General features: G+C 46.2%; 1 pseudogene; it reads left to right on the top strand.

Moving 5' to 3' along the window:
• The first annotated feature begins 1489 nt into the window (after positions 1 to 1489).
• Positions 1490 to 11699, top strand: part of LOC128382825 (tyrosine-protein kinase yes-like) — an 18284-nt pseudogene continuing 8074 nt past the window's right edge.

Raw genomic sequence — 11699 nt, 5'->3', positions numbered from 1 at the left:
TTGTGATACATTAACCCTCCTGTTGTCCTCCGGAAGCGAGGGAGGAAAAGAGAAAGTAAGTAAGTAGAGGAGGAAAGGAGGAAGAAGGAAGGAAGGAAGGAATGAGGAAGGAAAAAAAAGGAAAGGAGTAAGGATGGAGTAAAAGAGGAAGGAAGTAAGGAGAGGAGGAAGGGAGAAAAGAAGGAAGGAAAGAAAGAAGTGGGGAAAGAAGAATGGAAGGAGGAGGGAGCAAAATAGAGGGAAACAGAAAGAGGGAAGGAGGGGAAGAACAAAGGAAAAATTAAAGAAAGAAGGAGGAAGGAAGGAACAGTCAAAAAAGATGGGGTCAATTTGACCCTGCCGTCCTCCCGGGTCAAATTGACCCCATCTTTTTTGACCCCATCTTCCTTCTTTCCTTCCTTCCTTGACCTGAGGACAACAGGAGGCTTTTAACTCTCCTGTTGTGTTCGAGTCAAGGAAGGAAGGGGGAAGAAGGAAGGAAAGGAGGGAGGAAGGAAGGAGGGAAGGAAGGAAGGGAGTAAAGGAGTAAAGGAAAGAAGGCAGGGAGGAAGGAAGGAAGGAGAGAGAGAGGAAGGAACGACAGAAGGAAGAAAGAGGGATGGAGGAAGGGAGGAAAGGAAAGGAAATAAGGAAGGGAGGAAGGAAGGAAGGACGAAGGAAGGAAGGAAGGAAGGAAGGTAGGGAGAGGAAGGACAGAAGGAAGAAAGAAAGGGGGATGGAGGAAGGAAGGAAGGAAGGGAGGAAAGGAAATAAGGAAGGGAGGAAGGGAGGAAGGAAGGACGGATGAAAGAAGTAAGTAAGGAAGGAAGGTAGGAGGGAGGGAGGGAGGAAAGAAGAAAGGGGGATGGAGGATGGAAAGAAGGAAGGCAGGAAAGAGAGAAGAAGAAAAGAAAGAGAGAAGGAGGGAGGAAGGACAATTGGAAGGAAGGAAGGAAAGAAAGAAGGAACAGCCAAAACAGACGGGTCAATTTGACCCGGGAGGACGACAGGAGGGTTAATGTATCACAACTATGACATGTATTAGATCACACACACAACGATAATCTCATATTTATCCCTCCGTTTAACTCTCGTCGTAGTCTCAAAAAAACTTGTGTGCTTCGTTGAATCTACACGGTCAACATTTCGAGTTTGTGTGTGATTCAAAGCGGATTTAGCGTTTACCCATATGTCCCAGTTACCACATGGCTTAGAGTCTTAGCCGCTGCAACAGCAACAACAAAAATGATTCACATGATAATATCAGGTCATTAAATTTTCATTTCATAACGCATGTTCCAGCGCCTACAGGCCTTATGTTGCAATCATTAATCCCCCGCCTCCCCTCGGCCCTTCACTTTATTTCTGTAGCATCAAAGCGAGTGATGAGCTGGACGCTGTGTTTTTCAATCTGCTGGCATTAAACTGACGGCTTTGTCTGTGTGTGTGTGTGTGTGTTGTGTGTGTGTGTGTGTGTGTGTGTGTGTGTGTTGCAGCAGGGGGTGAGACGATGGGCTGCATTAAGAGCAAAGAGGACAAAGGCCCTAGCCTGAATTATCGGCCAGAGAACTCCCAGATGTCAGACCCCAACGCCGCCGCCGCCACCGCCATGCCTCACGTAGGCCACTATGGACCGGATCCCACCCAGCTGCAGCAGAATCAACCTCCTTCATCCTCGTCTGCCTCCGGGGCTGCAAACTTCAACCACACCCTCACGCCGTTTGGAGGATCCTCTGCCATGACTCCCTTTGGAGGGGCGTCATCCTTCTCTGGTCCTGTGTCCAACTCGTTCTCTGGTGCTGTTTCAAGTAAGAAGCATGTCATTGTTACACGTTATTAGCCAGCCAGCATGCCCATGTGGGCCCCATAAGGGTTAAAAATTGGGCTGCAAATATGGGTCCCAAGTGGGTTTGTCCACAGTTTCCATGGTGACCTCACCTGGGTTTGCCAATATAGGCTTCAAGTGGGTTCTGACTGGGGCCAAACTGGAAGAGACCCATATATGTTTGCCCAAGTGGGCTTCAAGTGGGTTCTGACTGGGGCCAATTTGGAAGAGACCCATATATGTTTGCCCAAGTGGGCTTCAAGTGAGTTCTGACTGGGGCCCAACTGGATGAGACCCATGTATGTTTGCCTAAATGGGCTTCAAGTGGGCTCTGACTGGGGCCCAACTGGATGAGACCCATGTATGTTTGCCCAAATGGGCTTCAAGTGGGTTCTGACTGGGGCCCAACTGGATGAGACCCATGTATGTTTGCCCAAATGGGCTTCAAGTGGGTTCTGACTGGGGCCCAACTGGATGAGACCCATGTATGTTTGCCCAAATGGGCTTCAAGTGGGCTCTGACTGGGGCCCAACTGGATGAGACCCATGTATGTTTGCCCAAATGGGCTTCAAGTGGGCTCTGACTGGGGCCCAACTGGATGAGACCCATGTATGTTTGCCCAAATGGGCTTCAAGTGGGCTCTGACTAGGGCCCAACTGGATGAGACCCATGTATGTTTGCCCATATGGGGCCTAAGTGGGATCTGAATTGACCTTAGATGGGGCCCATTTAACCAGCCCACATGGGATTTACATGTGCGGCCCATTTTTTCTGAAACAATATGGGGCCCATACAATTTGCCCTGTTTATGCCCATGCCTGCTTAGCCCACTTACATCCCTTATGGGGCTCATACAGTCAACCCACATGGGCTTCACAGGTGGGGACCATGTTACTGAAACCATGTGGGACCTGCAGAATGTTCCCAGTTCAAGCCCCATGCCCACTCAGTACCCACATGGCCTGAATTTAACCCATGTGGGGCCCACATGGACATCCCCACCATACATGTATAAAGACATGTAAAAACACTCTGCTTATTCCACTGGGGGGAAAAAATCATTATCTTGAAATCCTTAAAATAGCACACCACATCACACTTACTCTGGACCATGATTAGTGTCCAAAACCACTAATCCTGCTCATCGCCCCCTCCCCCTCCCCCTCCCCCTCCCCCTTTAATCAGCTCCCCCTTCACCAGCTGAATGTGAAAACAGTGTCAAACTGCACAGTGATGCTCAAATATCCAACTGATTTTACTTTTAACCCTCCTGTCGTCCTCCCGGGTCAAATTGACCCTGTCTGTTTTGACTGTTCCTCCCTTCCTCCCTTCCTTCCTTCCTTCCTCCCTTCCTTCCTTCCTTCCTTCCTTCCTCCTTTCCTTCCATCCTTCCTTCCTTCCTTCCTTCCTTCCTTCTTTCCTTCCTCCCTCCTTTCCTTCTTTCCTTCCCTCCTTCTTTCTTTCTTCCTCCCTTCCATCCTTCCTTCCTCCTTTCCTTCCTTCCTTCCTTCCACCCTTCCTTCCTTCTTCCTCACTTTAATCCTTCCTTCCTCCTTTCCTTCCTTCCTCCTCCCTTTCACCCTTCCTTCCTTCCTTCCTTCTTTCTTTCTTCCTCCCTCCCTTCCATCTTTCCTTCCATCCTTCCCTCATCCTTCCTTCTTTCTTCCTCCCTCCCTTCCATCTTTCCTTCCATCCTTCCCTCATTCTTTCTTTCTTTCTTTCTCCCTTCCATCCTTCCTTCCTCCTTTCCTCCCTTCTTTCCTTCCTTGACTGGAGGACAACAGGAGGGTTAAAACATGTCAAACAGTCGGTATAGTCTACCAGTAAAGTGTACTAGTGTCCAAATTTCAGTTTCCATATGAGACTGTTTGTTCCCGTTCAGCTGATTCCTGAAAGTAACATCCCAGTTCTACAATCTGATGTTGAATGCCGCATTTTCAGCTGCAGGGATTTCCAAGAAAAATGGTGTCCTAGCTCTCCAAAAGCCTTCACTGCTGCAACCATTAAGGCCGGTGATGAAGCCCACCAACTACAGCTCAGTCAGGTGTAGCAGCAGGCACAGATCAGTCAGAGCCGTTACTTTAACTCCGTCCACTATACGATCAATAAAAGCCATTTGTAGAAGTCTGTCAGTCTTTCTTCCATACTTCAGAGTCTGGCCGAATGCAGAATCTGGTCTAAACCTATTCTGTTGCATGGTGCCAGTAATCTCTGTGAGTAAGGAGAACCCGCATTGTATTGAACAAAGTAATGAGAACGTTTCTGTTTTGCTCCACTTACAGCACACAAAGCAGCTTCTCATTGTTGGTGACCTCAGTCTAACGCAGCTCTAGTATCACACAAGTATAGAAACAGAAAAAAGGCCTGCTTGTCCATATTAATCCTGTCGCTAAGTGCCTTCCTTCCTTCCTTCCTTCCTTCCTTCCTTCCGTCTGTCCTTCCTCCCTCCCTCCTTCTCGCTTTCTTTCCTTCCTCTCTCTTTCCTCCCTTCCATCTTTCCTTCCTCCTTTCCTTCCTTCCTTCCTTCCCCCTTCTTCTTTTCCTTTCTCCCTCCTACCTTCCTTCCTTCTTTCCTTTCCTCCCTTCCATCCTTCCTTCCCTCCTACCTTCCTTCCTTCTTTCCTTTCCTCCCTTCCTTCCTCCCCTCCTTCCTTCCTTCTTTCCTTTCCTCCCTGCCTTCCTTCCTCCCTCCCGCCCTCCTTCCTTCCTCCTTTCCTTCCTTCCTCCTTTCCTTCCTTCCCCCCTCCTTCCTTCCTCCTCCCTTTCTTCCTTCTTCCTCCCTTCCTTCCTTTCTTGACTCGAGGACAACAGGAGGGTTAATAGTGAAATCTAGATTATGACCCCCCCCCCATCCCCCCTTACAGCACACAAAGCAGCTTCTCATTGTTGATGACCTCAGTCTAATGCAGCTCTAGTATCACACAAGTATAGAAACAAAGAGTTTCCATCATGCATCATGGGGTATTTGAGTGTTTCTGGGGGGTTTAGGGACAGTTTATGACTCAAAACCACAAGGCAGATCTTTTTACATCCTCTTTGTAGAGCTTGATGACATTCATCTGTCAGTTTAGCTAAGAGGTAAAGAACAGTATCATCTGCATAAATATAAATTCTGCAGTGTGTTGTTCCAATCAATGTTCTTCCAATCAAGTCAATTGTCTCCATTTATTTGCAGTAGGTATAAAAATCAAGCTGCAGATAATTTATCATGATCAACATAATCAACATAATTCTTCATATGTATTTTAGTAACTTCATCACCCTGTCGCTAAATGCCAAAGAGTTTCCATCATGAATCATGGGGTATTTGAGAGTTTCTGGGGGGTTTAGGGACAGTTCATGACTCAAAACTTCCTGTCTTCTTTTCCTTCCCTTCTTCCCTTGTTCCTTCCATCTTTATAATGATTTGGCCCACATGAGATCAAATTGGGCTGTATGTGGCCCTTGAATGAAATGAAAATGAGCTTGACACCTCTGTTCTACAGTGTGCAGTTAATGGGCTAAAACCCGCAAACATACTTACCACTGATCTAAATGTGGTCAATATGCTGACCTGACATGATGACGGTGTCACGGGTATTGGTAAAGCCTCTGTCATTGTTATTTTAACGAGCTTTCCCCTCATTAGATTTAACCCCGATCCCTCCATCAACACAGCGATGGCTCTCAGTGTGTCTGAGCTGCTTACAGCCATCCAGAGACCAAAGAGATGAGATTGAAGCCTCCTGTTTAGGTGGGATTTAGGTTGTAATCCTCCTCCATGATGGATTATCTGCTCTCAGTGATGAGGGTGGAAGTGGTAGGGGGTGCGGGGGGAGGGGGGGAAGGGGGGCAAAGGTGGCACTGCTATGGTATAATGGGATTAGTGTTGACAGCATTGTTGTCAGCGGTGGGTTTATGAGGCTCGGCGTCTACGTGGGACGAAAAGACTCTTACTTTATAATTTACCGACTGATAATGTTTAATTTGAGCTCACGTTTCCATCCTCTGCCAAAATCACTTGTTTAACCTTCGTGTGACTGTTCCTTTCTTCCTTCCTTCCTTCCTTCCTTCCTTCCGTCTGTCCTTCCTCCCTCCCTCCTTCTCGCTTTCTTTCCTTCCTTCCTCTCTCCTTTCCTTCCTTCACTCCTTCCCTCCTTCCTTCCTCCCTCCTTTCCTTCCTTCCCTCCTTCCTTCCTTCCTCCCTCCTTTCCTTCCTTCCTTCCTTCCTCCCTTCCATCATTCCTCCCTCCCTTCCTCCTTTCCTTCCTTCTTCCTCCCTTCCATCCTTCCTTCCTTCCTTCTTGCCTTCCTTCCTTCCTCCTTTCCATCCTTCCTTCCTTCTTCCTCCCTTCCATCCTTCCTTCCTTCCTTCTTCCTCCCTTCCTCTTTTCCTTTCTCCCTCCTACTTTCCTTCCTTCTTTCCTTTCCTCCCTTCCTTCCCTCCTTCCTCCCTTCCTCCTTCCTTCCTTCTTCCTCCCTTCCATCCTTCCTTCCATCCTTCCTTCCTTCCTTTCCATCCTTCCTTCCTTCTTCCTCCCTTCCTTCCATCCATCCTTCCTTCTTCCTCCCTTCCTTCCTTTCTTGACAGACAACAGGAGGGTAATAGTGAAATCTAGATTATGACCCCTCCTCCCACCCCCACATTAGAAAGCTGATGTTGACTTTCCTCTTGCCTCGCCACAGTCCAGTCGTATCGCCATGCAGAGCGACTACTCATACAATAGATTTACAAGCCAAAGAATAATCAATACAGTATGAGCTCTCAGACCTTGGCCAGACAGATTTATCTACTCAAATTGGCCTTTAAAGTCACACACACACACACACACACATACACACACACACACACACACACACACACACCACACACACACACACACACACACTAAAGAAACCTGCAGCTTCACAAGCTCATCCAAGCAAGGCAAGTCAAGTTTACAAAAGCTGGAAACACATTATTAAAAAAATACAACGTTTAACCCTCCTATCGTCCTCCCGGGTCAAATTGACCCCATCTTTTTTGACTGTTCCTTCCTTCCTCCCTCTCTTTAATTTTTCCTTCCCCTCCTTCCCTCTTTCTCTTTCCCTCTGTTTTGCTCCCTCCTCCTTCCATTCTTCTTTCCTTCCTTCCTTCAGAGTTGTGTAAAAATCAGCCTCTTTCAATCAAAGTCACCACCTCTACCAGAAACATGGACGCTACATCTGAGAGCTTCCTGCTGCTAACTCAGCGGCTAGCTCGGCGGCTAACTCGGCTGCTAGCTCGGCAGCTAACTCAGCTGCTATCTCGGAGGCTAACTCAGCGGCAAGCTCGGTGGCTAACTCGGCAGCTAGCTCAGCTGCTAGTTCGGCGGCTAACTCAGCTAACTGGCTAACTGTAGACTGTAGTAGTAGTAGTGGGTGCTGAATGTATTTATACCTCTACAGCAGCAGGGGCGGGTTTATGCTAATCACTAAATAAATGGTGGAAATGCTTTTTACACCTTTTTTAGAAATACATTCCACAGATGAGGAGCAGAGTAACTAAATGTGTGTGTGTGTGTTGATATGTATTTTTTTTTATATGTGTGTTACAGGTGGCGTTACATTCTTCGTGGCCTTGTATGACTATGAAGCCAGAACATCAGACGATCTTTCTTTTAAAAAGGGCGACCGCTTCCAGATCATCAACAATACGTAAGTGTCTCTCTGTCAGTTTCATGAATGACTTAGATTACTACTTGTTTCCCGAGGCTGGTTTTCATTTTTTTTCTCTTTTTGTTTAATTCTCTTCCGGTAGAGAAGTCGCCCGAGGTTATAGCATTGTAATGTAAAGTAGAGATTAATCCCATTCAGTCTCATTGTGTCGACACCATTCAGTCAAACCTCACACTTCAATCCTTTGTATCTGATCTGGAGGTTTAAACAAACGCTGATCAAATGAAACAAAAGGACTGAATGAATGAATCTGATTAACACCGTCAAACCATCTTTACACTGCCATGTTGGCCTCCTGGGTCAAATTGACTGTTCCTTCTTTCCTCCCTTCCTTCCTTTCCTTCCTCCCTCCTTCTCTCTTTCTTTCCTCCTTTCCTTCTGTCCTTCCTTTCTTGCCTTCCTTCCTCCCTTCCTTCCTCCATTCCTTCCTTCCTTTCTCCTTCCTTTCCTTCCTTCCCTTCCTTCCTTCCTTCCTCCCTCATTTTTTCTTCATCCCTTCCTTCCTCCTTTCTTTGCTCCGTCCCTTCCTCCTTCTCTCTTTCTTTCCTCCCCCTACCTTCCTTCCTCTCTCCCTCCTTTCCTTTCTTCCTTCCTTCTTCCTCCCTCATTTCTTCTTCGTTCGTTCGTTCCTTCCTTCCTTCCTTCCTTCTTTCCTCCCCCCTACCTTCCTTCTTTCCTCTGTCCTTTCTTTCCTTCCTTCCTCTTTTCCTTTCTCCCTTCCTCCCTCCTTCTCTCTTTCTTTCCTCCCTTCCTTTCCTTCCTTCCTCCTTTTCTCCCTTCTTTCCTTCCTTCCTGCCATGTTGGACACATTGAGAATAACCTCACACCAGGTTGAGCTGTATATATTAACAACCTTTAACTGCTGTTAACTGATTTGAGTACCAGGTTGTGGTTGATGTACAGTGCGTCCCATCTGCCCCCCCCCCCGACCCTCCCCCTCCCCCCTGCAGAGAAGGAGACTGGTGGGAGGCTCGCTCCATCAACACGGGGAAGAAAGGTTACATCCCGAGCAATTACGTCGCCCCAGCGGACTCCATCCAGGCTGAAGAGTAAGACCTAACCCTAACCCTGCTGCTGCTTGTTACTCCATTTACAGCCACCGCTCCAGAGAGCTAATGACACCAGCATGATCTCATCTCATGTGGCTTTCATCAAAGCAAAATGTTTTAATAGTAACAGCCTCATACAAACCCTACGACCTGCCACAAGCTTCATAATGTGATTTAGATTTTCAGCACTGTTAATATGTGTGTGTGTGTGTGTGTGTGTGTGTGTGTGTGTGTGTGTGTGTGTGTGTGTGTGTGTGTGTGTGTGTGTGTGTGTGTGTGTGTGTGTGTGTGTGTGTGTGTGTGTGTGTGCATCTTATCATAGGTGGTACTTTGGTAAAATGGGACGTAAAGACGCTGAGAGGTTGCTGCTGAATCCAGGAAATCATCGAGGAACTTTTCTGGTGCGAGAAAGTGAAACTACTAAAGGTGACGATCGCTTCTTTGTGAATACAGTAAAGTCAAAGAGCAAAGTCGGAGGATTGATTTCAGATATCCAGAATTAAAATCACTCGTCATTTACTTTATGATTTTTATGAAGCACAACAATTTGTTTGGTATTTAATTAGCAGTGCCTTCATCTAGGGCTGGGCAATAAATGCTGGATGCTGTCAAGGTTTGACTGTTCAGTCCCTTTATGGCACTTTACGAGGTTGCACTAAGTTGCACTTAGTTTTTAGTGATTCTTTTATATTTATATTAGGGCTGTCAAACGATTAATTTTTTAAGCAGTTTTAAGCCCATAATGTAAAGCATTTCTTACCAGAGTGTCTTAACTGGGAATCAATCACGGCTCTGCTGCGACTCCGACACTCCAAAATGATCCTTTGGTGGACCTGAGGCTGGCTTGGCTGCACCTGGGTGTTTAGCGTGGAGGTGCTAACTCAAACTCCACGTACTCCGCTGGTAGTTAAACTCCTTTGACACAGGTTGCATTTTACTTTTGACTTGTCAACTGAAGCGTCTGGAAGTGTTTTAAAGTTAAACAAGCCGTTCAAAAGTCCAGTAGCTCTCTTACTTTCCATCAGCGCGGTAGGTTTACTGCAGGAGGCCACTTCAAAGCATAGCGCTACAGCTAGAGGAGCCGTCTACGGGGGAGTAGAAGGGACAAAAAGGCTTGCAACATTAAAATGCGATTAAAAAAAATTAAAGCGTTATGGATTGCATTAATCTAATCGCGATTAACGCGTTAACGCTGACAGCCCTAATTTATATACATATTTGTATGTTGTTATTTATTGCTATATTCTTAATTTAGCAGCTGGACCTGAGCACTGTGTTTCATTTTTTTCCACGTTCCTTGGTGAAAGAAATGACAATAAAATGAGTCTGAGTAAATAAATATTTATAGATATCGTCTTAAATTTTGAATATCGTAGTATGGTGATATGTCTTTTCCTGCTTTTAAAGGCTGAATTACACTAAAAAAATGTTATTTTCTGAGCTTAACAGACTGTTCTATTATTTGCTTTTATCCACTTAGTTGTTATATTCACATTACTGATGATTATTTATCAAAAATCACATCAATAGTCATTCCTTCAATATTGTTATAATATCGATATCGAGCTATTGGGTCAAATATGGTCCTAGCTTCATCATACTTCACAGCTCTATACTCCCGTCTTTTAAATGCAGCTCACAGTGGAATCATTAACACTTGAATTCAGATGGATGAACAGCATTTCTCCTTCTCCTTCTTCTTCTCCTCCTTCTTCTCTTCTCCTCCAGGTGCTTACTCTCTCTCCATTCGCGACTGGGACGAAGCCAAAGGAGACAATGTGAAACACTACAAGATCCGCAAACTTGACAACGGGGGATATTACATCACCACACGAGCTCAATTCGACACATTACAGAAGCTCGTCAAACACTACACAGGTATTCAAAGAGTGTAAAAGCTCTACCGCTCTCTCCTCTCTCCTCTCTTTTCTCTTTTCTCTTTCTCCTGTCTTCTCTCATTCATTATTCATCGCAGCCTTTCATCACACCTCAAGGAATTATCCTGAAAATTACTCTTAGTCACACGCGCTGCTCTGAGCCACCTGCGATCAGCCTCAGAGCGTTACCAAGGGAGACGACTATCCATTCATTTAACCCTCCTGTTGTCCTCAAAGGAAGGAAGGAAAGGAGGGAGAAGGAAGGAAGGGAGGGAGGAAGAAGGAAGGAAAGGAGGGAAGAAGAAGGAAGGAAAGGAGGGAGGGAGGAAGGAAAAGAGGGAGGGATGAAGGAAGGAAATGAGGGAGGAAAGAAGGATGGAAGGAAAGGGGGAGGGATGAAGGTAGGAAGGAAGGAGGGAAGGGAGGAAAGAAGGGAAGGAAAGGAGGGAGGAAGGAAGGAAGGAAGGAGGGTAAGAAAAAAGGATGGAAGGAAGGAAGGAAAGGATGGAGGAAGGAAGGGATGAAGAAGGAAGGAAGGAGGGAAGGAAGGAAAGGAAGGAAAAGAAGGAGGGAAGGAAAGGATGAAGAAGAAAGGAAGGAGGGAAGGGAGGAAGGAAGGGAGGAAGGAGAGGAAGGAGGAAGGAAGGGATGAAGAAGGAAGGAGGAAGGAAAGGAGGGGAGGGAGGAATGAAGAAGAAAGGAAGGAGGGAAGGAAAGGAGGGAGGAAGTAAATAAGGAAGGAAAGAAGGAACAGTCAAAACAGACGGAGGACGACAGGAAGGTTAAATAACAGCTGATGGTTTGCAGTCATGATGTTTGAAGCGTCCCTCCTCTCCTCTGGCTCGTAGATGTTTGGGGTTAAATCTCTCGGCGATATCGATGCATTTCATTTCTGACACTGGAGAGAGTTTTATAGTTTGTTAAAAAGCCTTCACTTCATCTCATTTATATTTCATCACGGTTCGTATAAGAGCGTCAAAATTCATCCACATCAAACAGAATGAATCAATGCATGAAACAGCTTCTTAAAAAACGCCGGCGTCCTGCTGCTTCAGAGGCTCGGGTGTTTCTGCTGAGTTTAATGTATCGGTTTTGATCTCTCTCTCTCTCTCTCACTGTCTCTTGTTTCTGTCTCTCTCTCTCTCTCTTTTTTCTGTCTCTCTCTCTCTTTCTGTCTCTGTGTCTCTCTCTCTGTCTCTCTCTGTCTCTCTCTCTCTGTGTCTCTCTCCCTCTCACTCTCTCTCGCTCCCTCTTTCTCTCTCTCTCTCTGTCCTTCTCTCTCTCTCTCTCTCT

This window comes from Scomber japonicus, chromosome 21 (genome assembly GCF_027409825.1).
Source record: "Scomber japonicus isolate fScoJap1 chromosome 21, fScoJap1.pri, whole genome shotgun sequence".
Lineage (NCBI taxonomy): Eukaryota > Metazoa > Chordata > Actinopteri > Scombriformes > Scombridae > Scomber > Scomber japonicus.
The sequence above is the reverse complement of the archived record's forward strand: the minus strand, read 5'-3'. Positions and strand labels throughout refer to the sequence as shown.